Source organism: Crocodylus siamensis, chromosome 15, assembly GCF_052110815.1.
Source record: "Crocodylus siamensis isolate JL-2025a chromosome 15, ASM5211081v1, whole genome shotgun sequence".
Lineage (NCBI taxonomy): Eukaryota > Metazoa > Chordata > Crocodylia > Crocodylidae > Crocodylus > Crocodylus siamensis.
This window is the reverse complement of record NC_143409.1, coordinates 10,356,149-10,381,067: the sequence shown is the minus strand read 5'-3', so window position 1 is coordinate 10,381,067 and position 24,919 is coordinate 10,356,149. Positions and strand designations below refer to the sequence as shown.

General features: G+C 43.4%; 1 pseudogene; it reads left to right on the top strand.

The window, feature by feature from the left end:
- Nucleotides 1-572: 572 nt before the first annotated feature.
- Nucleotides 573-1,492, top strand: LOC149852095 (uncharacterized; annotated as a pseudogene).
- The last annotated feature ends 23,427 nt before the right edge of the window (nt 1,493-24,919 follow it).

Here is a 24,919-nt window from a genome sequence, read left to right as displayed (position 1 = left end):
CCGCCCACTACTCCATTACCTCCAGGGGAGGAGCAGAGCCTGCAGCAACCAGCCCTGCCACCCAGTCAGAGTCCGTAGAGGCAGGGCCCTCCTCCAGGCCTGCAGCAGCACCACTGTCCAGCCATGCCAGGAGCAATGGTGAGAAGGGACTCACACCACAGGCAGAACCAGCTTTCACAGCAGGGGCAGGAAAGCCTCCCATCCCTGCAAGGACTCCTAGCTAGATGGAGTAGGTCCCAGCCATATGGACAGGGAGAGGTGGTGGCATTGCCAGGGCCATGTGCCCATCAGGCCTCAGCTCCTCACCCACTGGAGCTGGTGACTGAGGGCCCGGGGGTTGTATAATGCTGGAGAAGCTAGGTACCACAGGCTGGGCTGGCTATGACTTTTGTCCCCAGGAGGATCCCTCCAGGCGGGGCCCTGTGGAGGCCACAGGCAAAGTGGGAACCCCTGTTTGGGCAGGTTGCTCAGGCACACAATGGGAGAGGATGGGCAGACCCAAGGTTGATTATGGTCCTTGTCAGGGTGCTGGCCCCACATTGCTCTCGTTTGGGGGCTGTCTGCCTGGCCCCATGCCTAAGAGTGAGGCTACTCCCTGGGGACCCTCACTGATACCTGTTCTTGCCCCATGCTATGTTGCTGTAGCTGAAGATGGCCCTGCATTTGCTCTCTCTACAGACAGTCCATTTGCCAGGGGAGAGGCCACTGTCAAGTGCCCAGAAGCCACCTGCCCACTCTCAGGTATTTCAGGGGCCATCCAGATACACTGCCTGTGCTAGGAGCAACACGCACGGTGGGGCAGCGTCCAGGAAGAGCTGCTCTGGACAGAGCAGGTGTGCCTCTGGGAGGCCCAGAAATGCCACCAGCAGATCCTCACCAAGTTTTGCTGCTCCCACTGTGACCAAGCCCTTGTCGTACAGGAGCTGTGGGCCAGGAGGGTGACCCTGCAGCAGCTGGTAGCAGAGATAAGGGAGGAGTAGTAGCTGGCCTGGGATAGCTAAGGCAATTGCAGGCCTCCATCAAGACAGCTGTCCAGGAGCGCAGGGTATTGCAGCAACTCCTGGCCACCATCTCCATCCCGGCCACTCCTGCCACTGTGCCCAAGTCCACACCAGCCCCAGTACACACCCCTTGCCAGCCCACACCCCCACCACCAGGGCCAGCGCCTGGCTGGGAGCATATTGCCTGACTAGTGGTTCAGCTGGTACCCCAGGGCCCACGAGCCCACCGCAGCTGTCAAGGGGTGCTGCTTCTGCCTCTTGCCTTCCTGGTCTCAGTGGCTGCCCCTGAAGAAGAGCACCCATCCTCCTCCCCAGAGCAGCCGGGTCCACAGCTACATCAGCGTGGTCCCTGCACATGGGGTGGTGGCAAGCAGGGCCGAGGCCAGACTCAGGGCCACGGGGCCCAATTCCCTCCTCCTTGTGCATCCTCCCTTTGTGTTTCCCCCACCCCTAAAAACCCTCTCTCTTCCCCCTGGTGCTTGTCAAAATAGTTTATTTCTAGTTTTGAATGGGTTTGTGTGTGTTAGGGGGGCTGGGGGCGGGGTGCAATTTGTGCCTCTACTGTTTGTGCTGCTACCAGCACATGTGCCTGCAAGAAGAGTAGCAATAAACATGGCATTCATACATGAGAGGAAACTTATTGAAATACAGCCCGCTGAGGTCATTATGTCTTAGTCAATGCGCCCCACTTAATGTGCAAAAAGATTTCCCTTCGAACACAATTCACTTTGAATCAGATCCCTGGAGTATCATGACTGCAATAGAATGTCTTCAGCCACCACGATCCTCTTTTCTAGCACATAGTTTGCCAGTCCTATAGGGCTGGTTGCTTAGTCTCACTTCTTGGGTTTTCATGCCCTAGCAGAATACTACTCAGTTGATGTTGCCCTTAATGCATGGCGGAAATGTTCAGAATAAAATATACTGTTTTTCTCTGAAATATTAAAACATAATGAGACATTTCAGATGATCTGACTTCATAATATTTCCCACACCAATCCCTTTCGCTTGTTTGTTTACAAGGCATTATTTAAGACCTAGATTATTTTTACCACATACAGTATGGAGATAGAGCACTATCTGAACATTTATTAGCTATTAAATGGGGATTAAGGAAACTAAGTAGTAGAAATATGTACTGGTGTGTGTGCTGTGTCTCTGGTATTGCTAACAGCTGATGGAGACTATCTTTTAACTCAAGTGATCTATGGGATTTCAACTCATGAAGTTCCCAGTAGGAAATAACACCGAGTATTGTGATAACTTGCAGATTGCAGGAAACTCTCCGATTTATTACAGCATATAAATGACTCTCTAAACACATGTACAAATACAGAAATTAGATTTGGGGGTATCAAATATAATATAATATGAAGCATCTATAACCGTGTATAGCTAATACACGAAAAAGACCTCAACACCATCCTTCTAATGGTTAAATTGACAGGTTTTGTGAATGGGTGCCATGCATTTAGTTTGCATCTAAAATGTCCATCACGGCAAGCACACTGCAGTTGCAATTAGTGAAGATGCTGAATGTTATCGAATATCACAACATTTTGACTGTCAGATTGCTCTAGCCGAGGAAAGTTACTTTGTAAAATGAGAGGCTGATGTTGCAGTTGTATTGACTTTTGTGTCATGTTTGTTTCAGTTTACTAGTCAAAACAACTTTCAGAGCTCTTCCTTGTCCAGGAGGTTCAGGCTGCCTTATGAAAATGAAGCTGTCTTGTTTTCTGCTTCATAAATCATTGTCAAGCCGAGCCAGATAACAGAAACAAGTTCAGATTCCAGAATGATTATTCTTAGAGATGATGTATTAAGTATACAGAATACAACTTGATTTTCATAAGCCATGTTGACTTTGCAGAACTGAGACTAGAAGGGAAAAAAATTAACTAGTAATTGGAGGTGTGAGAGCTTGCAAAATCCCAGAGGTGGAGGAAGGAAAAGAAGTAGGTGAGTGAAATGTCTCTTGCTGAAAAGCCCCTTAACTCATTTCACGGCTGTAAATTTGCCCTTTGACTTGCCCCTTGAGTGGTCCCTGCTTTGTCACATCTGGCTCTTGTTCTGCCTGCCAGCTGTTAGATCCTATTCTTCTCCTGAACAGGATCAAGGCAGGGGGAACCGGAGGAGCCCCACTCCCTCCTTCTTTCCCTTGAGATGTCTCCTTCATTGTCAGTCATTTTCTCCTCCACTCCTGTTTAACCTCCTGTCTCCCACCTCATACATCAGGCTCTCTGTACCTGACTGTACCTGTCAGACGTGTACCTGACTGTGAACTAACCCTCCTTCCATTGATGAAGAGTAGCAATAAACATGGCATTCATACATGAGAGGAAACTTATTGAAATACAGCCCGCTGAGGTCATTATGTGGAAGGAACCGTGAAGAAATGGTCAGCCCTTGCATGCCTCTAAAGTAATCTTTCCAGGGAGGCACTTTTGAGTAGGTAAAATTGGTGCGAGGTGGCCGGGCATTGCCAAACCTGAAGACTGACAAAGGATGGTGTTTGGCTCGGCTCTCGCTCTAAGGCATTGATATTATACCCTTCCATAGTATGTGAACATCTGTTTCCAGGAGATGGGTCTGGGATGTGGATCATGAATGGAAAGAAGTAGCTCCTTCCAACCTTGAGTCAAGATGCTAAGTCTCAAAGAAGGAGCAGGATTTAAGATACTTTCAGCACTCCGTATTGCTTTAGCTAGAGGAAGCTTTCTGGCCAGTGTGCTGCTTCATCTGGATCATATTCGGAGGCATCTATATCCCAGGTATTATATAGGGATCCTATGTGTCATCAAGAAAAAGGTGCCTAAAAAGCATTACAGAGATCAGCATTGCAGCACTTATGTCCACTTGGGCAGGGGTGGGCAAAATGTGGCCCGGGGGCTGGATGCAGCCTGCTAAGCCATTCTATGTGGCCGGTGGGGCCCCTAAAAATGTTAGAAATGTAATATTTATCTGCCCTGAGCTGCCTGTCATGCAGCCCTCGGTGGCTTGCCAAAACTCAGCCCTCTGCCCAAAATAATTGCTTGCCCCTGCTCTTGGGGATGCACCCTACCTGGCTGAGGTCACACAGAAAATCTCTGGTTGGACCCACATCCACCAAACACTAGGCTGCCACCACTGAACGATGCTTCCCACTTCCTTCCCCTCACAACCCCTCTTCTATCACAAGGTGACGTCACACCCTGAGTATCGCTTCTCTAGCACTCGACCCTGAAAAAAAGGAAAGGAAAGGAAAAAGCAGCCTAGGAAATTTCAGCCCTGAGTATATGAAGGGCATTAGGAACCACGTGGGGAGCGTCCCCTCAAACGACTCTTAGCTTCCCCTTCACCGTGGTTCTTCTTTCATTCTTTTTTTTTTTTTCCCCCTCTAAGAAAAGGAAATTAAAACCAAACAAGCCCATGTTTAAAGAATGTGAAGGCTGTGAAACAAACCAACAAAAGCCAGGAAATGTACAAGTTAAGGCTGCGATACTCTGTCCTTCAATCAGACTGTCCTGTCTTATTTTTCTAAACAGCGGGAGTTTAGATCAGTGTGTCACCCTCAGCTTTGAATTTCCTGTTGTGCACTGGTATCTGCTGGAGCCTTATTAATGATATTAGATATTGTTTATTGCATTTGCGAGTGTGATGTAAGAGTGCATATCTATATTTAAATACACCCACCTCTAAGCATCGCAACATACTGTAAGTATCACTGCTTGCTCCACAAGAATAAGACTTTTTTTTTTTCATGCAATAACAGTCCATGGCTTTTAATAAGCTTGTGGCCAGCTCAGAAATTAATGGTTATCAGTATGCTGTGCCCCATGGCCTCTTGGAAAGTCAGAGTGGCTCGGGGGATAAAAAACGGATTGCTTTGCTGAAAAAGGACTGGAGTTGCAGGAGACTCGCTTCAATTTTTGCAGTTTAGAAACCATGAAACATATGTAGAGCTCTGCTGCCATCCAGGAGAGGGCAGAAGTGCACATAGACATCAGGCAGCTCCGGGTATACGTTATCATATGCGCATCTGGAAGGTCATCAAGTCTGGCTTTGCCAGGATTTAGCAAAAAGGTTTAGTAACTATATTGATTTGCAGTGTCGGGAGATGAACTGTTGACTTCTTAGATTCAGAGGAAAAAAGGAAAAAAAAAAAAAAAGCACCCCCACCCCAATCATCCGGATTTCGTAACCTGTCCAGCTGCATGGTGGGGAAAGGGCGTGTTGATGGTTTGATATTCTTCCTCTGGGTACATTAGGAATTGGCGCGAGTCAGAGGCAGGATACCAGAGTAGATAGACCAAATGTCTGGGCCACTGTTTTTGAGAGTCATGACAATTAATGTTTGTCTATCATCACCTATTTTGAACGAACCTTTGTCACCGACTCACTCCTGATCTCATGTGAAATTTGAGCACAATATAGCAATACGGCAGCCAGGACTGGCTTTCCTAAGAACAGCTTTAGCATGGTGAACAATAGATTTTAACCTTTGCCACTTTCATTTTTTTTTTGGTTTTATTATCAGTCTGTGCTTCCACTACAAACTTAGCGCACAGGGCTTTGAGCTAATTACATTCTGTACATCTGAGCCAACTCTCAGTGCTTCATGCTGACACTCGGATACATCTGGGCCTGATAACAATTACAAATACTCTGGGCATACTTTAAAAAAGAGCTTATGTTACAATGTGAAACAGCGTGTTTTACAGTGCTCATAACGGTCAGATAAATACAATAGCCTCAAATCCCTTTTCTGAGGCTTTCAAAATAACATGCCTTGCAATAATTCATTCAGATTAGGAGCCCATCAGTGGAAGAAAATAGCCCGCTACAGACGAGTAGGCATTCTTGAACCTAAAACCAGGCCTAATTTTGTCAAAAGCCGGTGTAGAGAGGCTGAAGTGATGCTGGATTGCTGGCTTTGTTCTTTCGGTGCTAGGAAGCAGTGAGGGCTGCATCCAGCACAACGCTGAGCATATGGGTGGTGCAGCTAGGCTGGGGGAAAAATGGAAAGGTGATTCTCCCATCCCTTTGCACCTCACCTAATTGTAGAAAGGGTTTCTAGCACAGATTAGCAGCTGGAAGGGCTACTCCAGCTTTCACTGTCTTGTTCCCATCTCCTAGGAGCTATTACTCAGGTAAGGATCATTACAGTGCAGTGTGCTTTAAACCCCGTCCCTCAAGGCCTTTCTCTTCTCTTCTATTTTTTTGCACCGCCTAGACAAACCAAATTGCAAGGAGAAGTCACTAGGGCTTGAAGCCACGAAGCCAAAGATGTCCTCAGCTGCTGCATTTTAGGAAAGATTTAAAGTCCAGTTGCACTGCACCAAAGGCACAAAGGGACCTTATCCATACCGAAGCCTAGTAAGATTGTTGTGCAGAAGTTTTCACGGGATTGTCTCTGAGCTGTGAATGGGGAAAGGGCAGGAGAGAAGAAGGGGGAAGAAACACCACCCAAAACTGAGCCTGTTTGGGTGAAGTCCATCTCCAGCTCAGGAATGTGATGGGACGTTGGAGCAGTTATTTTGGGGGAAGAAAACAAAAAGAGAAGGGGAAAAAAAAACCCCAAATCCCTGGAATGTAACTGCTGAAGGACTGGTGATTTAAACACGTTTAGCGACACTCCTAAGGGACTGCAGTAGTTCGCTCTGGCGGCTTTGCCAGTTTACTTTTCGAAAAGAATTGTTAATGCTTCGGCATGATGGACAGAGAAGAATTAAAAGGAAAAAAAAAAAACAACTCCCCAAGCCAGGTTTGTGCATAGGGCTGTAGCAATTGTCAGTCACAAAAAGCTCCCAAGCAAGCCCTTATGATAACACACACAGCATATCAGCAATCATCTGTCTTTTCTCAGTAAACAGTTGTACAGTAATAAAACAGAGTGATCGCGCTGACTCTAACCTGGCAAATTTCCCTGTACCTAGTGTTTACATCTCTTTAAGTGTATCTTTGTCATATGGTTACAAGGCTATTTTATGCTCTCCAGTTTAATTCTTTGTAAACATAGCTCTATTTGTGCACGGGACGCACCAACATGCGAAGAAACCCTCCACGCGCAGCCATTCCTCTCGCTCAGATGGACAATTAATAGTCCTGGATTGAGCAACAGCAGAGATAGCCGAGATGTTCCCTTCCTATTTTTGTGAAGCTGTGCCAATCGTTCAGGAAGTTTCACGCTTTCAAATGTTTTTTTGTGGAGGCTGAACCTGCCTTCTGGTAAGTTGTAGGGAGTCTTTTTTTTTTCTTCTTGTTCTTGTTCATGTAAAAAGTGGGGGGGGGGGTTCTGGAAAGCCTGCTCCCTGCATTCTCAGGGGTTATAAAAATGGGAATCATTTTTATTGGCAATCCACTGGAATAGTGCTGAGACAAATGGAAACTTGAAGATAAGGATCCTCAGAGGTGAAAACATACAGCTGTTGGGAATTGCGAGAGAATCTGACCAATAAAGGAAGTCACTATTTTTCCAGGCCTGAAGTGAGTTATAGGCTGAGACGGGTGTTGTATATTTATGTAAGGCTGCAGCAGGGAGCTTGAGCGACCGTATATTGCTGAAAGAGCATCATTCACATTCAGCCCAAGACAAAAGGTGGAAATGAAGTAACATCCTGACCAAAGAACGGCTCACGACAGAATAATAACATTTCTGAGAGTGGGGCCGGTGCGCTGGGCTGCGGGTTGGCCTCCAGATGAGGAAATGATCAGGACGCCTCGTCAGCCTTCGAAAAACAGATACACATGTGTGCGCGCACAAGCACAAACGCACACGCTCATCATCATGGCCCGGCCGAGTGTCCTTGGGAAGGCTGGCCATTCATCTTTCACAGAAATGCATACACAATTACTCGCACACTTCATCAGTATAGTCAGCAAGATAGGTTTGCCAAAAATCCTGGAAAATACATATATCAATACATGTATTACCAGTTTGGAACAGGCTCAGTATTTATTATTAGGACGTGCCCTAACCTGCAGCATCCATCGTGACACTACTGCAGATATTTGAAAAGCTAGGATGTTTTTGGCTGCACAAAAGAGCACCGTATAAAATGACTGGCTTCTCTCTTCCATTTATTTTTGTATCGCTTTGACTGAACGTAGAGATATACTTCTCTAGAAGAGCGAAGGATGAGAGTGTGCTGTGGAAAAATGAGAAAAATCATTTAAAAAGGGACAGGTTCCATTTAACGTATACAGGGGATTTTTCCATCTTTATATCTCAAAGCATTGTATGAAGCAATTCAATGGTAGGTTGATAAAACTGAAGAACAGAGAGGGGTAATGACCTTCACAAGGTGCCGTGGTCAGGCAGTGGCAGAGATTGGGAACAGAGTCCATACTTCCTGAGCCACCATGTGATCTCACATCCCTTGGACCTGCACACTCTTCTGTTGAAATATTTAATTTCAAGATGACAAACAGACTACACATGTGTAATAAAAAGAAAACCTATCTAAAACTCCATTGCTTTACACAGTCTCAAAATGCAGAGTAATCTATGTTTAATTTTTTTCTCTTGCTTTAATAGTCTGTGAATGACTTATTTTCAATCAGTCTCTTAAATATTAGCCTTTTTTCAGGCTTGCAATGAAATGTTTCTAAATTGTAGATACCTCACACAAGCAGGTAGGAGTTAATGTGGGAAACCTGAAGCCTATTTTTAAAAATTCTTCAGTGACCTAGAAACCCCATTGACTACAGGTGTTTGGGTATTATTTTTTAAGACTACAGCTTAGGTTCCTAAATCACTTAGACAAGTTGAAAATCGTATCCTCAGGGACTAAAGGGAGCTGCTTCTATTGCCAGACCTACCATTCCTAGACCTTGTTCAGACCACACACACGTAGAAAACCAAATCATCAAGCTGGATGGGCTCATACCACCTCCAGAATAAAATCTAATAAACAACATTATGTTCTTTAAAAAAAACCCCAACAGAACAAATTAAGCAAGCAGATTATTTTTCCAATTGTCCTGCCTATTGGCTTGGTGTCAGCCCCATCCATCCACTCCTGGGATATTTCTCTGAAAAGTGTACTATTTTAAAACAAGACGTGTTCAGACTGTGCGCACAGGTGGTTTTGTCAGTCACAGAAGGGAAATCAAAGCAGCCCAAGTGTGATAGATTTGGAGCACTTACAAAATACCAAGTTGCTATTTTCTCTTTAGAAGCAGTCAGGACATTTGAAAAATCCTGACATTTGCAGACAACTTCTGATTCTGTCTGTCCTCTGAAATTTTGACCTGGAAAATAATTGCAACAGTGAAGAATAAACGGCCCCGGAAAAACAAAATGGCTGCGAGTTTGCAGCCATCGTCCTGATAACTTTTACACTTGTGGTCTAGTGTCTAACAACCGGCGTGAAAATCAGCCACTTCTCCATGTTAATTATTCCTAAATGATATCCATAAAGGTATACTGACCTGTAAGAAAAGTGCTGTAGAATTTCATAGGGATGAAACTGTAAGGTTCTAGAGAATGTTAAAAGTGTCCTAAAAATGAGTCTAAAAAGCAATATAGAAACATTTCCCCTAGATCATGTTAAGCATCTTACAGACGTATGCAGAAGGAATATAATTCTCTATGACATTCTTTAAGGCAATTCTAAAATACCACGAGGCAGGTTCTCATTTTCTTGTGAATTCTATAGGAACTTTAAATAATGTAGAAAGCATCTTAATGGGTGTATGCTATTGTGCTGCAGTTCAAATCAAGTCAAGCAGATGCTATCTGAATCATAGACTTTTCAAGCTTTATTAACTAACTGGTATTCATTATTTTTACTTAAGAGTAGAAATAGCGATCAATATTCAGTCCAGTAACTTGTGGACATGAAATTATGGAGTGCACACACAAAGGGTTTATATATGGAAAACAATAATTACTGAAAAAAATCACATCCTGTTGTGGTATACCCAGTTAAATGCTTAACTTAAAAAAAACAAACAAACCCTCAGTCACTTGCAGGTAACCCACATAGCATTCTTGTTAAAATACCCTTCTATTTAAACACAGATTTTAACCTTTCCACCTTCGCCTCTTACATTTTTCTTTCATTCTGTTCAAAGCATTTAGGTAAATTAGGATGAGGTCCCTCCATAAAAATGCAAGGGGATCAGTTAAACTTTCATCTCTAATTTATTCATGAAGGAGAGAGGTCTTTCTTGGTCATGCTGTGCATCATCCTGTCAGAATGACTTTCCTTCTTCTACAGAAGGAATAAAAGGAGATGGAAAAATCAGGGGTTTGGTCTTTCCTACTAATAATCAGTAGAGGAGAGAAAACTCTACCCTGCTTCGTTTCATGCTCTTTGTGCTGGAGTTGGACTAATATCAAATATTGCATCAAGTTTCCACATTAAAAAGGGCTGAAGTCACTCGCTCAGTGCAAATGTAAATTAATGTTATTAGAGAGGGAGATTGCACTTGTATCGCCCCTTTCCTTCAAATTTAACACAGCATTTTACAAATGTCAATGGTTAATTCCCCACACTGACCCTAATAGATACAGTATGTGCATGTAATGTGCTTGTGATACACTAAAAGTGTGGATGGGTGTTTCTGTGTGCATCGTGTTCAGCCTGAAGCATGCACATTGTCCTTGTGCTTGTTTACAAATACTGCCCATTTTTGCTCTGCAACGCACACATTCATATCTGGCTTAATGCTGGAAATTTCCTACTAATTGAATGAAAGATATAACAATCATTTCTTTGTGAGTAACGTTCCTCGTTGCCCCTCTCCTTCCACAAGACTAAAGTTTGTAATTGATTTATTTTGCTTATTGTTGTTATAATAATATCCCATTTCGCATCCTGATCTTTTGAAGAGGCAGAAAGGCTTATAATAAAATGGCCTTTATCCTAGCTGATGAATGAACTCTTCTGAGTTCCCTCAGCATACAAAAATTATCATCTTTTATACATGTTTTAAAAAGAAAAGGGTGGGGGCTAGGGAAGAAAAGCAGGATCTGGTATTAGTCCTTTTAGTCGTCAGGAAATTACAAAATGTACACTTGCGGAGTAAGCAATTTTCGCAGTCTGCCGGCACATCCATCTTTTTAATGAGCCTTGTTTATAACCTGACGCCATGTTTCTAGTCACCTACCCTGTTTACATCTTTTGGCCCCTTTAATTAAGAGAAGAACCAGTTAAAAGAAAGTAAGAAGAAATATTAATATGATCTGATTAATTCAGCTAGCAGGAGGTTATGGGGTACCAAGGTTATTATAACCTATAAAGGCAACATGAGCAAAGCTGTGTTCATTTGTAATTTTATTAGGCGGAGCAAATTAGTGAGCCCGCATGGCAATGACAAAAGACCCCTTCCTATTCTCTCTTACCCCCCACTGAAAGGGCCAGGAGCCTAAAGTTAGGCCCCATATTAGGCAAATGAGAGCTGATAAATCTCAGCCACACAACTAATGAGAATCTCCAGAGTTGGACCTGTGCTAATTTGAAAAGATTAGCTAGGGATTTTTTTTTTTCTTTATGGATATGCACAAAGTCCAGTGAACTCCAGGCAGATATTCTAAGGAACAGTGTGAGAGAAAGGGAAGGAGGGGAAGGAGTCTACTAAGGGGTTAAAAGCAAAACACAGCTTAAACATACAGGGTGGGGGAACACAAGGACACATTGATAAGGAGTGGATCATTAGGAGGAGAATATCATCAGTTATGGAAAGAAAAAAATATAATCACATATAATTACACTGTACCAGTGGCCCCCATTTGCCCAGATAAGGAAACCCATTCTTTTCCTTGCTTTATTGTCTTAGAGTTTTCAGACAGAAAGCATTGAAATTGTGCCAAAGTCAAGCCACTTTCAAGTGCTGAATCGCCCAGACCACAATTTCATGGTGCAAGCCTTGCTCAGGCAAAACTTCCACTGAGAAAGAAAAGATCTGGGCTAGATTCTGATCTCCTTAAACTGATGTAATCCCATCACAGTCACCTGTGCATAACCCGGTGGAAACCAGGATCGCCTAGTATGAATCACACCTACACTTGCAGTGTGCAGTGGCATAGTCAAACAAGTGGTGAAAGCCCAGAGTAGGCTTGGGCTCATTAAGGCAACAGGATCAGATCCCAAATAAAAACTCCCAGGAAGGAACCTTTGTTTCTCTCCTGATCAAAAAAAGCAGGTGAAATGCAAACAGGGCCCTTTATTTGTGGCACTCACCATCCATCTATCACTTAAAATAATAGAGTAAGCATTTCAGTTAGTCCAAAGTGTCCTTCCTGTGCCCGTCCAGAATTTTTGGCATGAAATCCATCACCTCCAGAGACAAAGGTATCCAAGAGCTTTGCAGAGGTGACTGAAGGGTATTCTTACCCCCCAATATACGTGGGAAAACTGAGGTGCACAAGGGTTAAGGATAATCTTTCAGAAGGCCTTGTTAATGTTGTGTGTCTGAATTCCTGGGTGCCCTGCAGACCTCTTCTTGCACACCCCCAAACTGCTGTACATTTCGGACGGTCGGGCAGATAGGAATGAGCCCCACCTCCGAGGTAGTGGGTCCATGACAGAAATGAGGAAAAATAAAAAGCAGAGCTTCCATAGCCTCCAAATTTGTGCTCAGTCCAGACCACAACTACTTCACTTCTAAATAGGCCTGGCTGTACCTAACACCCTCAGAAGCTACCTGGTATCATTCATATGTTTTATCACAGAAAACTTGGGCGTCACACAATGGCTAGGGACAGATGTTGCACATAACACCAGTTTAAGTGATCAAAAAACTGGTTTCAACCTGGAACAGAACAGAAGTTCAGTGCACATAACCCACTTTCAGAAGGGCGCAGATGAGGTTAAGATAAACCTGGATGTATGTAGTATCAGATTTAACTGATTTATGTCAAACTGTTTTATGCAGCTTCTCTCCCAGATCCATTCCTGATTCGAGTTAACTCACAGTTCCCCCCGAATCCCAGGATACTTTGCGGCACTGGGCTGTACTGTCTGCCTCAGCAGAGCAGGGCTGGCCCTACCCCCTGCTGTCACAGGGCTGAGGCAGTAAAGCCTCTGCCTGTGCCTGTCAGCCCAGTGGGACCATACTGAGGGGTGGGAGGGAGAAATCCCCTCTCTGCACCAGGGTCAGGGCTTGGGGGACTCTGCCAGGGGCAGCGAGCCCCTCTGAGACTGGGGGATCTGGCCAGCCCGGGGCTAGAGGGACTGTTTTCCCCTGGGGGAGATAACAAAGGGCTAGGGGGCTGTGCTTGGCTGCATTCGGGTGTACTCAGCAGTAGCTGGCAGGTTGGGAGGTCTGGTTTAGCACCCCTGGCTACTGATATGGGCTACTGCAGGGGTCTGGCTGCTTTTCTGGCTTCAAAAGCCAATGTCAGCTCACTTTATTAGTGGTTCCATCTACACAGTTTAAAGAAACCTGAAAAGATTGAATCGATTCAGCCTGGGGCTTGTTGACTTTCTGTACTTAGGCCATGAAGGCAAACTATTCAGCAGTAACACCAAAGTAGGATATCACCCCAGCTAATAACATGCAATCCAATCAACTTCTCACCTGATCAGGTGCATAAAACGGAGGCCAGTCTTCATCAAGTGACGCTGTTCTGGGCCATTTCTTTTAGTTTCAATTTGCTGATCTGTAAGGTTGCTGCTTCACTAAATATTATATTGCAAAGGGTCCCTTTGTGTCCACTTCTCTTCCTTTTGCCTTTGCATTGCCAAACCATGGCCTGTATAGGGACCCTGGTGTCCAATAGTCTCAAATCACTGCCAAGATAAGTTACTATGCCATGTACAGGGGTTAGTAGCCATGCACAGTCCAGCGGGCTAAATCTCAGCATGCCCTTGAAGTATAAAAGATTTTTTAATTGAAAATGACTGCTTTACTCTGACAGTCCTCGTTGAAAGCTGCTTAACTTCCCTGGAGCAGACTTGTTGCTCTTTCATTAGTAATAGTAGCAAGAGTGTTAAAATAGCTGCATTGGAAAATCAATGAAAAGGGGAAATATATATATTGTCATTTAAAAAAAATCTGTGCTTTAAATTTTGAAATTAAAGAGATATATCTGTATTTAAAGTGAAAGGAATGAAATATGTCCCAAAATATTCCAGAACTGCTCTGAAAGAGAAAAGAAAAAAAGCTTTTTTTTTTTTTTTTTTAAGGCAGAGACCATCTCACTGAAAAATCAATTTTAAGGCTATTATATTTTAACTTTCATTGTTATCTCAGTTTAGGTAGCACACATAATAATACTGAAAAGCATTTTTATGTGCATCTAAATCATTCAATGCTCATTGCTTTTCTTCTTCTATTTCCCAACTGGGCTCATGATGTACAAAAATCTAGCATCCAGGTTGGGCCTTGACAAACTGAAAAGTCAAAGTAGCCCATGAGATGAGATAGGGAGAGGGTTCGATTAAAACACTTCTAGGCTTGTTCTTTGGGTTTCAGTTCATAGAATCACATCGTAAGATCAGAATCTCTGCTTTCATTTACTTTTAAGTATAGGCCAGATGCTGTTCTACCTCTTAGGCACCTAAATGAACCTTGGCAGTTAAATGCACTCCTACTCCGTCCTATTTGAGTCCCTGAAAATCTGTTAAAACATTTATTTTCATATCATGCTACCATCTTATCTTTAAGCCCAACTCACAAAAAGACAGCAAGGAAGAGGAGGACCTACACACATGTCTAACTTTTGAATTAACAGTTGTTCAAGGACTCAAGCAAGGTAGAATAGGATCACATTTAAGCACCTAATAGGTGGAATAGGATCTGGTCCCTATAATCCTAACCCCTGTGAAACTTTAATTTAGTTTAACCAATTCGGTGATATCTCCTGCATCTGCAGACGGTCTGAATCAACTCAAAGAGAGGTGAACGGTTGCATTAATCTTTATTAATCTGCTGTATCAGGGTGATATGACACTGGGGAAGGGGCAGAGCGTGTCCAGGATCCTGGATTTACCTTTGTTTGAGCCTGCATAAACATATTGCTACAGTGCAAGGGAGATTGGAGGAATCATGGTTCTCACCACGTGATCTTGTGGAAAAGTCATTTTATGTGAACCCTTTTCACAGGTCTGATGCAAAGGAATGATGTTCCTTGCTCCGGGGATGTTGCCACAGAAAAAGGTAGCCACAGAAAATCCAGCAATAATAATGAATTAGATATGAAAAATGGTGACAAACACAGATAGCAGGGCAAGGTGAATTGGTAGATTTCATGTTCTTGGTACATCTCATGTTCAAGTCAATGGGAAGGTTCCTATGAACTTTACTTGGTGTTGAATCAGGATCTAGGGGTAAGGCTTTTCGACATGATCACGGAAGGAGTAAAGCAGGGTGGCTGTGGAAAGAGACTATCCCAGAGAACGGATATACAACATGAACGTGATTCATGAGCATCTATGATGTCCCATAGCCGCATCTTGTGTACAATGTATATAATACAAAATTCTCATGAAAGCCACACCAGACATTTTCAGCCTCTAAATCCACACAGTACTTAACAAATCCTTCTCGGCCTTTTGGCTAAAATCAAGGGTCTGGTTGTGCTCTCCAGAGGTGGGGCTGGGGTTTGTTTTAGCATTGCCCACAACGGAAGAGGGCGCAGTGGCAGTGTGATTGAGGTGTCTGGCTATGTGCCCAGAGATGTGTTTCAGCTCTGGTTTGGACTGGCCTCAGTTGACACATCTGTAAATGGGCAGCTAGTAATTTAGGCCAGGCTGGCTGAATGTGATGCTGGCCAGATTGCTTCCATGTGTGTCATTGGCTAAGAGACTGCTATCTATGCCTTAACCACAAACCATTAGCCTTGGGTTGTCCTACCTACAAAAGAAATAGTAGCAGAGTCTGCATCTGTTTTTAGCCCAGCTAGGTGCAGTGTTGCTTTTATGAATAATGTTCATAACAAATGTAGTTTATTTTTGGTTAGTCAGCTATTCACCAACCAGTCCCAATTCTCTTTGAATGTATTAACATGAAATACCCCAGTGCTAAACCTAGATACTCTATAGTCTTGTGCTGGGGATTTTAACTCATTTTTCATAACTAAATTATTCCTTTGGACAAGATGACCTTGGAATTTGACAAGGAATGGCTTTAGTACAGTGGCTCTCAATCTTTTTTAGACTCAAGCCACCCCTCAGAAAATACCAGCTCTTTGCTTTCATTTACTTATTTTACTACAAAAATAATAGAACAATTCTTCTGTTGCAAAGAACTCAAAAAGACCACAACAGTCCAGAATATTTTTAACACTATATATGTCTATTTGAAATCCCTAGGTTTATGTTGTGAATCGTGTTGAGGTGTTTGCATGGTGTATATTGAGTGGCACCTCTGAAAGGCTCATGCAGCAGCCCAGGTTGAGAATCACTGCTCTAGCAGCACTGTACATCCATAGTTCATGGCTTTCTGGAAAATTTCAGGTTCTGAAGGACTTACATGGCATGAAGAAGAAGGTTTTGCATTCAAAAGCTTGTCCATGTTTTCATCAGCGACCTGGAAGATGGGATGCAGTGCACTCTCAGTAAGTTTACAGGTGGCACCAAGCTGGGTGGGAGTAGTAGACATGCTGGAGGGTAGAGTTAGGATCCAGAGAGTCCTACGTACATTGGAGGATTGAACCTAAAGGAATCTCATGAGGTCCAATAAAGAAAAGTGCCGAGTCCTGCACTTAGGACAGAACAATCTCATGCACCGGTGCAGGCTGGGGACTGACTGGCTGGGCAGCAGCTCTGCTGTAGAGAACCTCTGGGCTGCAGTGAACAATAAGCTGAATCTGAGCCAACAGTGTGCCTTTGCTGGGAAGAAGGCTAATGACACACTGGACTGATTTTAAGAATGTTGCACTGCAGATGGAGGGAAGTGATTCTTCCCCTCTATTTGCCACTGGTTAGGCCACATCTGGAGTTGTGTGTCCAGCTTTGAGACACTCCCCCCCCCCCCGAAATGATGTGGACACATTGGAAAGAGTCCAGCAAAGCGCAACAAAAATCGTTCAGGGTCTGGGGCACACGACTTCTCTGAGGAGAGCTTGAGGGACCTGGGCTTACCTGGAGAAGAGAAGACTGAGAGGGGATTTATTAGCAACCTTCAGTTACCTGAAGGGCGTTACACAGAGGATGGAGCTGGACTGTTCTCAGTGGTGGTGGATGACAGAGCAAGGAGCAATGGTCTCAAGTTGCAGCAAGGGAAGTTTCAGTTAGATATTAGGAAAAACTCTCTCACTAAGAGGGTAATAAAGCACTGGAACAGGATACCCAGAGAGGTGGTGGAATCTCCATCTTTGGAGGTTTTTAAGCCCTGACTGGATAAAACCTTGGCTGGGATGATCTAGTTGGGGATGGTCCTGCTTTGAGCAGGGGATTAGATTAGATGACCTTCCAATGCCTCTTCCAAACCTAAATTTTCTCCGTTTCTATGATTTTATGAAAAGCTTGTCTAACTACCTCAACTATGCAGCTTGTCCAATAAAACATGCCACCCTAAGAAATCCTTGCCTCTCACAAGTACAGAAGAAGTCATGACAACTGACAAGCTCAAAAACTTTTCTTTCAAGGCAGAGCCTATGAATTCAAGACTCCAAGATAGATTTATTGTTCAATTTATATACTCTTTAGCAAGTGTTATTAGGTGCTATGGATTTTCAATCACTCTTCTATTATTGGTGAGCGGAATTATCCAAATTACTTCCTGGTATGGACAGAAGAGCTACTTTGGTGGCAGTAAGATTGTTCTTGCATCCCAAAAAAACCCTCTGCCTCTTGCTTAAACCAAACACAAGGCCAAAGCCCCAGCTGGGAGAAATGACATCATTCTTCCTAAGACTTGAAAGATGTAATTTAATTTGCTGTTTAGTTAATCTGGCTTAGGAGCTCCACTTTTGGAAAGAAAAGGTTGGGAATTCACTGCTATTTTGCTTGCATAGACCTCTGACTATAATGATTCCAGAAAAGACTAGAAAGAGAAGTGCCAGGAATTAAAGGTTTAATTAAAAAACAAACAAACACCAAACCCTTCTGCTTCCTATATAGTTGGACCATATGCCTGAAAACTTGTAAGAAACATTTTTCTTATGAAGTTTTCCAGTCCAGTTTTGTGCCCTTGATACGCCAGTTAGGTTTTCAAAGGCATCTAGAAGAATTAGATACCCAACGGGAAAAGGATCAAATCCCATAGGTGGCCTTGGACTTAGCAGCTGCAACTTTAATGCAAGGGAAACCACCTCATAGTGTTAACCTCCCTTGCTGCTGCTCTAATTTATACTGTGGGTGGGTTGGGCTCCTGGCTAATACTACAGCAGAAGAGGCATATTGCTGGCTAGAGCCACTGTCCTTTGTGGCATCGCCAGGGCTGCCCCCACGTTAGTTTGGCCCAGCTGAGAACAAAGTTTCCTGATTACTTGCGTCCTCTTTTTCAACCTGCAGTAAAGAGAGACACTCCTCAGAGGCTTCTGCTATACACGGCTCCAAAAATCTATACACGTTGTTGTATCCCTGCCCATAACAAGGTAATTCCTTTCTCACTCACTTTCATTATGCCTCTCAGCAAACTGAAGAATAATCCCGAGCCATAAGAAAAGACCTGCCAAGTGTGAAATTTCATATGGAAATAGACTAGTGGCTATTAATTCCCTGTTTATATTTGCTAGGCTAAAAAGTTTAATTGATCGTTCAATAAATTATCACTTTACAGATCAGGTTAGTCTCTTAAGCAAACCACCAATCATCGTGTTAACATGCAGATATAAATGAGTCCTTCTCAATAGGATAAACACTGTCCCCTATGTACGGTAGGTGTGGCAATTAGATTATTGATTTTAGGTAAATGTCTTGTTAATTATGCAGGAGGCTTCACTTCTCGTGTTAATTAACTTACTGCTCCCTTAAATCAATAAGCTATGGCCTCCAGAGACAAAGCTGTTTCCCCATACACACTGGGGCAAGAAGACAACGATTTGGCCTATTCCCTTTTTTGACTGCATTCCCCAAAATAGCTCCCAATTCCATGGGAAAAAATTGGTATGGATAAATACGCTGAATTAGAGGTGACTAAATATCCAAGCAAACTGAAATCCGGTCAGAATTTGCTCGAGGAAAGACAAAAATCATTGTGGGGCTGACTTTAATGGCAGCAAGATCTTAAGTGGGTGAATCTCCACCAGTTCCTTTTTTTTGCAGATCCTTTTCAACAGTTGAGGGCTTTGCCCCTTTCATTTCATTCACCCCATTTTGTATTGAGCCCATCCAATTCAGCCAGCTCTTTCTGTCAATATAACCCAAACTGACTCTTTCCAATAGAAGCCTCTTGTTTCATTTTCTGATCTCAAGCTCCCTTCTCCATATGAGCTGTGTTTGAATGACATCCATTTTCTGTGTAAAGTTTTACACTTTCTATTCCAGGTTCGCTTTATCCCAGTGCCACTTTCTCTCTCCCTATTATCTTCTCGCATGGCCATGTCCTCTCTGACCAACATCCACCGTCACATAGCGTCTACATGTAGTTGATAGGAAGAGGACAGGTTTTGAAGATCCCAGACTGAATGCGTCTCCCACAGCAATCTGCTTTCTTCCCCTTCCTATTCCTCTCACTTACATTTAAATACAGGGCCAGATTAATCCTTGGAGCTCTAGTCTCCCACTAGCTGGGTATGGGAAAACTCTTTGAAGTCAATGGGATTTACTCATTATATAGGTGTTGTGAACAAAGCCCCCTGGTAATAACTTTACTGACTTCAAGAAAGAGTTACACCAGGGACTTCAGATTCAAGGCATTAATTTAGTTTAAAGTGGAGTTTTTAATTTCTTATTAATGCACAGGATCTGCTTCCAGAAAACCATCAAAATAATTTGTAATCATCTTAATTCAGGAAGGAAAAAAATGATTTTATCATTTTATGTAAGAGAGTTTCCTTTCTATTAATTAACTCTTATGCCTTTACCTAGTATCATTTAAAGAAGGCCCCAAGCCTGAATGTTCAGTTTAAAACTTCTCCAAAGTTTTGAGATTTCTCTCCGGCATTTTGACAAAGTCCAGTATGGGTATCAATTACAATTTTAACTTTCTGATTCAAAATTCACAGGATCAGAACATGAATCCCAGTTCAAAGTTGCCTAAAGCTGGGGAACTTTGGATGCAGGGGGATAGGTCAAACAATGACTTTTTTTTTTAAAATAAAAAACAAGCTAAATATACAATCTGCAGACTTTTTGTCACCTCTCCTTTATTTCTTTTGATGATTCTGTGGTAAAGATTCTATGCAGATTATAGTACTGGAGTCTATTATATTTGCAATTTGTCCGATCAAGAACAAGGACAAACGATTAGGTCAAAATCCTGCAAATATTCAAGCACACACACAACTTTACTCATAGGAACAGTCCATGTGAAGCCAATAGACTATGTACATAAGTGAAGTTACTCACGTGCCCTAAGTATCAGTCGAACTAAGACCTTAATCTCGTACCTTATGCTGTTAGTTGACCTTGGTCATGTACCTGTTTATTACTAGTTAGTTGGAAGGGTACAAAGCAAAGTGAGGGACATTCCTGACATAGGAAAAGTTCTAACTGGAGAAATATAAATTTACTTAAAAAAAAAAAAATATCCTAAAATAACTTACCATAAAATCTTTGTAAAAGTTTGCGACTGCCTCGTATGTTTACATGAAGCCTGTTATACATAATTTTCCGAAGCTGTTTTCAATCATGCAAATGATTTTTTCCTTTGCAATATGCTAATGCAATCTGATTTATTTCAGTTGTAAAAGTTAATTACAATGTGTTTGTGAGTCCCTAAAGATGATGTATTAAATGTTTATAACCAGGATTATTAAAATGTCCTGTCTCGATTACAGTGCTTCTCTTTCAAACACTAGAACTAATTGTAGCCTTAAATCACAACAACCTCACCGTTAAAATTAACACAAGGGCAACATTGCATAATTTTAATTAATTTTAATTTGGCCAAAGCAAATTAATTTTTGTTTTCTAGAAGGACAGCTAAACTCTTTCACAGCCAATCCTGTTACATGTGGAGTTCATAAACTTTTTTTTTCAACATTTGTATCCCTTTAATGATTCCATGGTTGCATATTTACACTTTAAAATGCACTTTGATTTCTCATGTTCTCTCTATTTTCACTGTAATTAGTGTATTCATGACTGAAGCCCTTATTATTTTGCACCCAAATAAAAGAATAACATAGTGGTGGAATGAGTAATATTTCACTGATTTTGCATGCCTATGTGTAGATGTTACTGCCTTCTGGACACGGATCTTAAACTAAAAGCAGCTTAGGGCTTCCAACTTTCCTTTTTGTAATACCCATGAAGAGCTGCTGATACCTTATGCCAAAAAATGGGAGGGGGGGAGATTTTTTTCATGAACAAATAATTAACTCACGTGATATTTTCTGCATTTCTCTTTCCCTTGATCTTTGCACTCATGCTTTTTGCAGGGGAAACCAAATCTCTGTTCAAGATTGTGTGAGTGAAACTTCCATGCCGTGTGACATCACGCTTAGTGGTTGTGGACATCACACTGACATCACAGAGTGGATTGCTCGGAGCTGTGATGGGAAATGAAAATAAGCAGCAGGAGAAAATTAACTCTTGGGAGACAAAACTCTTGCACATGATCCAGTTGTTTCCACAGCAGTAATAACAGTACTTACAGAAGTCCCTATTACAGTTTCAGCACCCTAGTTTTTTCCTAGTTTTAAAATATGAATTTGCCCTGGCTGAGACTGTGAATGCAGAAATAATTTGTTATGGAGGAAAGGAAACAGAGGTTCAGTCTTTGACCTTTTTCTACAGGGACATGTGTTTGCTGCCCTTCCCCTGTGGCAACAGGGAGAGGTAAGAATCAAGAGCTTGGCTTATGGATCCCCAAATGCACAGATCCAGAAACTTAAACCCTGCATAAGACCTACAGGAGGTACTTTTGCAGGCCATAGGCTTCAGTAGTGGCTGCCCTCCTTTGGGTCCTGTTGGGGGAAAGAAACGTCTCCAGAAGCTCGAGGCCTCTGTGATTCTGGCTTTGCACAAAGGAACCGAGACTGGATCCAGATTCGCTTTTCACAGGCAAAAGGAGTTGGAGCTGCAGGATGTGTGTAGATGTCATCCTGGCCTTGCTGAATGTGCTACTTCCCGATGCCAATAAGCTACCATTTCTTTAGTATGAAATCTGTGCCCAATCCCTCCCTTGCGCTCACTCTCTTCCTTGAAAAGAGGACAGGTAAGAGGAATGAAGCAGCACTTGGTTCAGCCTCCCACTGAGTGGAGGTATAAATCTCACTTTGGCTGAACATGTCAAATAGTGAAACGGCTGCCTTTAAGCACTGTCAGTCTGCTGCCTGCCATGCTCATTCTTCTGGTGGACTAATGGATTTAGGCTGCATTAGTTTCACAGTTCAGAAAAAGAGATATTTCTCACTGGGCCATCTCCTGGGTACCAAGAAGGTAGATTTTCTTTACTCGCTAGACATACATGCCACAGAGTTTCATCAGACATATCTGATTTAGTTAGTCTAACTGACCATCACACCCAAAGAAAGGTGTGTGGGACCAGCCCAGGCAAAGGCCTGGTCTGCTTGGAGATATCCCGATTCAGTTGTTGTCCTGGGACAGCTAATGGATATGAAGGTAGCACCTACCATTCTTTCTTTCTGGTCTGGCTGAGCTACTTCTGTGGATTCAAATGCTTCTCCTCACACCTGTATTCTGCATTGGTCCAGTCCTGCAGGGAGCAAACCAGGAAAGCCAAGGCTGCAACTGAGCTCCAACTAGCTTCGAGCATCAAGGACAATAAATAGTCCTTTTTCAGATATGTGGGGAGCCGGAGGAAAAACAAGGGCAACATTGGACCCCTGCTGAACCAGATGAGGCAACTGACAACTGAGGCCCAGGAAAAAGCCAACCTATTAAATGAGTACTTTGCGTCGGTCTTTCATCAGTCCCATGGGACACCCATGCCCGCTATGGGACAGGGAGGTCTGGGTGAGGGAGATCCCCTGCCCTCCATTAATGCTGACCTCATGAAGGAACATCTTGAGGGGCTGGATACTTTCAAGTCAGCCGGCCCTGACAATCTACACCCCAGGGTACTCAAGGAGCTGGCGAGCATCATAGCCCAGTCCTTGGCAAGGATCTTTGAAAACTCCTGGCACTCTGGTGTCATGCCCAAAGACTGGAAGAAGGCCAATGTGCTGCCTATTTTCAGGAAAGGGAGGAAAGTGGATCTGGCTAACTATAGGCCCATCAGCCTGACTTATATCCTGGGGAAGAACTTAGAAAAGTTTATTAAAGAGGCCATTCTTAATGGACTGGCCAATGCCAACATCCTAAGGGATAGCCAGCATGGGTTTGTTGTGGGTAGGTCTTGCTTGACCAATCTCATTTCCTTTTACAGCCAGGTGACCTATCACCTGGACAAGGGAGAAAAGATTGATCCTATATCTTGACTTCAAAAAAGCCTTCGATCTGCTATCCCATGATCACCTCTCGGTGAAACTGGCCAATTGTGGCCTTAAGTCCACCGTGATCTGCTGGCTGGGAAACTGGCTCCGTGGTCAGACCCAGAGGGTAGTAATAGATGGAAGTCACTCATCGTGGTGCCCTGTGACCAGTGGGGTCCCCCAAGGCTCTGCCCTTGGACCCATATTGTTCAACATCTTCATTAAAGATGTGACATTGGAGTCAGACGTGGACTCGCCAAGTTCACCGAAGACACCAAACTCTGGGGCAAAGCATCCATGCCAGAAGACAGGTGGGTGACCCAGGCTGACCTGGACAAGCTCAGCAAATGGGCGGACGAGACCCCGATGGTGTTTAACGCCAAAAAATGCAAGGTTCTCCACCTTGGGAAGAAAAACCTGCAGCATCCTTATAGGCTCGGCAATGCTACCAGACTGTTTCAGACTGGACATAAGGAAGAATTTCCTTACTGTCTGAGCCCCAAGGTCTGGAACCACCTGCCACTGGAGCTGGTTCAAGCACCTACATTGAACACCTTCAAGAGTAAATTGGATGCTTATCTTGCTGGGATCCTATGACCCCACCTGACTCCCCACCCTTTGGGCGGGGGGCTGGACTCAATGATCTTCCGAGGTCCCTTCCAGCCCTGATATCTATGAAATCTATGAAATAATGAGAGAATCTGCCCTAAAATTTCATTTTTCCTGTTTTTATAAAACTGGATACGTAACAGGGACATGACGGATCAAAAGACTCCAAAAGCAGGCAGACAAGGTTCTTTGGGAGAATCTGATATATTTATTAGGCCAACTTAATTAGCTGTCAGATTCACCCAAAGAACCTTGTCTGCCTATATCCTTAGACCAACACAGCTACAACCTACACCCCTCCAAAAGGAGGCAACTGTCATGTCTTTGTCAATCATTCAGCTGGATCAGAGACTATTTGGATCTGTTTTTCAGATATACTCACCTCCTACAGATACTTTGGAGCTCTGGCTGCTGAACAATTGAACCCCTTAGTGACTGAAAACCTTCCCCGCTTAACGGCTGCTCAATGGCTTCTGTAAAATGGAGCATGGCAAAGGTGGGCCAAGGTGGGCTTGTCTGGCTTGAAAAGCCAAAAATGCGATGGAACCCAAAGATTGAATTTTCCCTCTCCTCACTTCAGGAAACGAATAAGACAATGTAGTCAAAGGAACTTACACTGCTACTGTCTGTTCTGTTCTGGAGACAAACACACCTGCACAGTGCCAAGATCAGGAATGTGTCACTAGTGCTAAACCTACATACAAAAGACCAGATTCCCAGAGCATGTGTAGACGAAATGGGGGTCCTAAACCGAAACGGTGGGTTTTAAAAAACACTGCTTCAATTTAGGGTTGTTTAAACCCCCGTGTTACACACTCACCCCGCTGACTTACCTGCCTCTCCGGAGAGGATGGGAGGGGAAGCTGCCAGCAGGTGGAGCAGTTCTTGGGCC